A 6,000-nucleotide genomic window follows, 5' to 3' on the forward strand; every position below is an offset into this window, starting at 1 on the left:
TTGGTGATGGTACATAGAAAAATTTATTGTCTCTTCTTTTTGTTTAATTAAATTACATTAGATGTTTTTTAAGTAATATATAAATGTATCATACAAGCTGTACGTATATATGATTGATCAGATTATAACTAAATGTCTAAATGAGTATGTCTCAAGATATTACTCCCTTTCAAGCAAAACCTTGATTTCCGCCACAATCAACGTTAGCTCTTTTTTGTTAAGTACTTAATTCTAATTATTAGGTCATTTTGAGGCAAAAGCTGTAAACCAAAATCGTATTATCATATGTTTCTTAAAACTAGTAAAATACATCACCGTTCACTAAAATTAAAAAGATCTCGACAATCTCGTTTGTCATAACGTTAATAAAATAGTTATACATATTTATCATAAAATTTGAATTGCGAACTTTTAATATGAATGATATAACTTATTAACAACAACCTTTATGGCAGTAGTTTTTTCAAATTAATTTAAAATATGTGTGATAAACAAAGCTTTTACTTAACTTTTTTGGAAAATGCTAAATAGTATATCGTTAGGACGGCAAAACGTGCATAGAAAAATTATAACTTTCATATTAAATGTTTATTTTCTTGAACTTTATGATAAAGGTACAATTATTTAAAATACTTTAACTAAACCCCGATTGTTTTTAGCAAAACTTTTTGTTGTTTATCTTTGTATGTAAGACAAATTGACATAAAATGTGTGCTAGAGTGTTAATGGTAGTAATTAAGAATATAACATAATAAGAAATAAAAAGAATGAGTAATTAGTAAATAAAATGAACATTAGTACGTTATTGACCAAATAAAAATTAAAAAAAAAATGAAAAACTAAAATAACGAGACTTAAGAATCACATACTCGTACTCAAAAGCTCATCGATTTTAGAATACGCCTAGGATGTTTTCTTTTCAAAATTTTTTTTACACTAAAGGCACTTTTAGAATTGTTTAATAAACTCATGTCTTTACGTTAGAACAAATAATTTTTTTTCATAATATGAAATATTTTGAAACTTATTTAGCATTTATTATTATAAGTTTGAGAGAATAAAAACATAAAAATTAATTAACATTTTTAACAAATGCATATAAAGCACTAGCTAGTTAGAAAAAAAAAAAAAATTACAACCGCGGGATAATTAAACAATTTTATTGATAATTAGTTTCCATGTTTGTAATTTTTTTTTTTTAATAACTCTCAAGTTTCGTTCTGTATCATCCATGTTTGTTCCTTTTCAAGTTACTGTTTGATTTTTTGACACTTTTTTATTTACTAGCACCTTGCTAGTTCTTAAATATCAATAAAATATCCCCGTTAGCAAAATGACATCCCAAACAAATGATTAAACATTTATCCATCTTTTTCTTGGATCATTAGACTAATATTAGCTAGTACGTTTATATGTAATAGACTTATATTTCACCATTGTCTTCTTTGCATTGACCCAAATTAATGTTGATATACTTTCGATTATTCTCTTCATTGCGTATCCCTAAATTCATCTTACTACTTATATAATATCCATTGCAACTTTGCAAGTTGTATCATTATTATTTCCAAACCATCGATGTTAATCTTTAAGTTAACGCTAGAACATTTTGTACGTAATCTCCTTGATTTACCATTTGTACGTCCATAGCAATATATATGTGCATTATGAATTGTTTCTTTAATTGTCTTACATAATAGACATTTGCTGCTCTTATCTACAAATTAACCATAAATTTCTCAAGTCTGCCAAGTGTAATGTCGTGGACCTTGATTTCTTTAGTTACATGCCAAACGCGTTGTTATTCATGGTTTGTTTCCTAACTAAGAGTATTATTGGTAGTGCATGCAACTTTACCGAGTTTAATGTATGAAATGCCACATTATTAATTGACACATTATCTCATTATTATCTTATTATACAGCTAGCTTAAGCTTCATTTATTGTATTTTGTATGGGCAATAGTGGTTATAATTGTAGAAAGTTAAAAAAAAAAAAGAGTTTGTCTCTACGCTAATAACGTGTTCGTATCAATTAATTGTTGTAAAAGTGTCAAAATGGCCCTCGGATTTACTTTGCGGACAAGTTTTTGGTAAAAATAATTGTTTTTGTTAGAAAAAAAAAAATACCTAAAAGGTTTTGAAATGGTATAAAATATGTATAGTTTTGTGGAATAGAAAGTGATCGATTTTAAACGATCATCAAAACTGCACGTTATAGTATATTATGTTGGCTATCAGACCTCCAGTCTATATATATCAAAGCCTTAAAACTGGATTTTGATTTTGGCTGCAGTGCACTTCCATTTGGTTTGGCATTCCAGACGATCAAATTTAGTTTGTGCATCTTTTTAAATTGTTTGAGACGTTTTTTTTTTTTTTAATCAAATTTAGTTTTTGCATCTTCCTTAAAACTGGACTAGTCCTCCACTCGTCCTTCAAACTCGTCCGGATCACTAGTCTCTCCAGAAACAAGTCCTTTTATGGGTTTTTTTTTTAATGCTATATATATAGAAGAAGACAAAAAAATTAGTGGGTCAAAGACTAGTCCTTGAGAGATGAGTGCATTGGGTGTATTTGGGGGGATTAATCCTTGAAGTACTTTTTGCTGATGTGACGCTGACAAGGATCAGTCCTTGAGGGATGAGTGGTTACCATTGGGTAGCCTCTTAGTAAACCCCGTCATATGGAAAAAGTTATTAGAAGTTATCAATCTACAAAAATGAATTAAATTACACTTTAAACCGTTATCTTACTAATTTACACTGTAAGCCATAAATTTTTAAAATATTTACACTGCCACATTTACGTAACTTACGTTTACACCATTCGATCCATGTCGTCTCCACCACCGTTGCATGTACCGTGAGTATATTTTATGTTTACATCATGATTAATTTCATAGATATAGATATAACTATAAAAGCATAATTGGTAATTAAAATAAGGGAATTGAAATCTGAGGCATAACTTTTGACTTTGAAAAAGGTAAAGTTTTAAAAGATGTATGCTGAAATGATTTTTGCCACCCTTTGTACATCACTACCCGGTCCCAAAACTCTTTTTTGGCCGGGGCAATTCCTAAAATAATCATTGAATGTTATACGTTTTCTTTTTTCTTAAAAAAAAACATTATTATATGTAATACTACTCCTAATACTCGTACGATATACGATAATTATATGAATTGAATTTTAAAGAAATTTGAATATGCCTCGTATATGATTCTTGAGTATGAAATAAATTGTAGTTAAAGTAAACCAATGATCGAAGCTAAACTATACTCCCTCCGTCCCATCGAATGTATCCACTTTTGAATTTTGAAAGTTTTTGTCTCGCAATTTTGACCTTATACATTTTTATTTATAATGTATAATATTTGATGAAAGTTATATGAGTTGATAGAGATTTCGATATGTTTTCAATAAGTATAACTTTCATCAAATATGATATAATGCAATAAAAAATATTTATGGTGAAAGATACAAAAGAAAGACTTTGACAAAATAGAATTAGACACTTTTAATGGGACGGATGGGGTAATAAACAGTAATGATAAATATAATATATGTTTAGTTACAGCTTTGGATTCACCTTAAATTTTACAATTACTTCAAAATCGTAAGCATAATGGATAACGGAAAATAGTCTTTCTGATAGTAAACTCAAATTTTTGAAAAATTCATGTTAATAACTTAGTATAAGTAATAGAAGTTAAAGAGTTAAGAAAGAAAACAATATTATTAATGAGAAAATGATGAATCAAATAAGGTTATAATGTGTTTTGTATCTATAAGCCAAGAGTTATAGTTTAATTCTAACTCTAATAAGAAATTTGAATTTATATACAATTATAAAAGATAATTTAATTAAATAAATAACTTAAAAGGACATGTGTCGATTAAGGATTATGTCATGTGTCGTTTTAAAAACATCTCAATCCTGTTTTAGTTTATTGGTAGATACTTATTGCTTTTTTTTTTAAATCTATAGCAGGTTACCTGATAATTTTAATAAAGTAATAACTAAAAAGTGTGATAGTTAAGAGCAAGCCATCTAAAGTTATTTTATAAACTAGAAAGTTAAAAACTACTAAAAATTAACAAGTTAAACTTTAGAAATAGTTTTTATACTGGATTTTAGACACGGGATTTACGATATTATCAATATAAATCTTCATACATTTAAGTCATAAATTATAATTTTGTAGAAATACGGTTTTAAGTGTTATATTTTGCAAGTTGTAGTACAATAATCATAGGTTCGTCACTGTCATTATTAGCCTAGACATATTGATTGATATGTTTGTTGTAGTCATTCCACAAGACACATGTTATATATAATATTCTCTATTATAGAATATTTTGAAACCAGTTGTACTCATAATGTGATATTATTATGAAAAATATTTAAGAATTAAAATATAAACATACTTGTGATTCTATACTTGACATTCAAGTATATGTATTTGATCATGATGCGGACCCAAAACACGCATAATAATTTGATTACAGTTAGAATTGTTTCTATAATAATTTGATTACAGTTAGAATTGTTTCTATATTCTTTGATGACAATTAGGACTCTTGATTTGAAATTCCTATTGTGTTTAAAATGATGATGTTATATATCGTCATCTGTTATTATTGATGAAAAACAAAAAAAGTGTAAATTAATGAGACTTTTTCTACAAATTAATATAAATATCAATATAATAATAATATATTTGGATAATGATCATCAAGATTTTTAATTTGTAGTTTATCTAAATAATGACATCATCAAAAGTCAATTTGATGAAATTGAGTGATGTGATTGGTTAATAAGTCATTAGTTCAACTGTCTTATAGTATATATTAAGATTAAGATTAAGATAAGATAAGATATATTTGCCAGAGAAAATCTCTTACGAATAGACATAAAATGTTACATGTATAATGTATATGGTCGTAACATATTCCTTGATGACCAAGTTACCAAAAAGTATTGACCAAGTTACCAAAAAGTATTCTTGGTCTCGTCATATTTGCATAAAGAGTATATGTTAGTGGCCTAAGAATATATTATTCTAAAAACTTATACACTCTTTATATGTTAACAACAACAATAAGACCAAATATAAAGATTGGTTTTATAAAGATATCCGATCAAACAAAAAGATTATTAAAGATTAAATTCTCATAAACTATTAAAGACTTTACAGCAACTTATGTTAAAAATAAGGGTTTTGCTAGACAAAGCCTTAAGGGCTTTCGTTAAATTGCATTAAATAGTTGTACACTTAACATAAAAATCAGGGGTAAACTTTTGATATGGAAACGTACAACCTTTTTATGCATGTTAAGTAAAGCCCTAACGGCTTTGTTTAGCATTTTCCTGCATGGGGTAAATCGGTCAAATACATGGGGTAAATCAGTCAAACATACCAAAAACAACATTTTAACAAACTTTGTTTCTTTTAAAATAACAAACCTGTTCCGTATTTACAAAAGGAAGAAAAGAAAAATCCAGAAAAAAGGAAAATAATTGAGCATAAATAAACATTACACACACCCTTATACATATAGTCACATACACATACACATACTCTCTCATTTGAGTCTCGTGAGAGTAGTGACTACTACTGCTTATTTCTTCTGAACAGCAAAATAAAACCAAAGTAGCCTATCATCTCTTTACTTGTGTAGTAGACCCATTTATTATCTCTGCACAAGTTTTACTTACTTCACTTTCTTTGTTCCAACATCTGTCACTCATAACATTTCTGCCTTTTTCTTCTTCTTCACTCAAATTATATCCAAAATCTTGCACTGACACAATTTCTTTTGATCTTAGATTCATACCCATCTGTGATTTTGATCATAAACCCTTTTTTAGTTCATCTTTTAAAATTAAATTTTTATTTATATTTTTTTTACTATACATAAAGTATTATATTATATAATCTATATATCTTAGTTTCTTGATTCTGAGCTCCTTTTTTGGTATAAGTTCTTGAAAA

This window comes from Erigeron canadensis, chromosome 9 (genome assembly GCF_010389155.1).
Source record: "Erigeron canadensis isolate Cc75 chromosome 9, C_canadensis_v1, whole genome shotgun sequence".
Lineage (NCBI taxonomy): Eukaryota > Viridiplantae > Streptophyta > Magnoliopsida > Asterales > Asteraceae > Erigeron > Erigeron canadensis.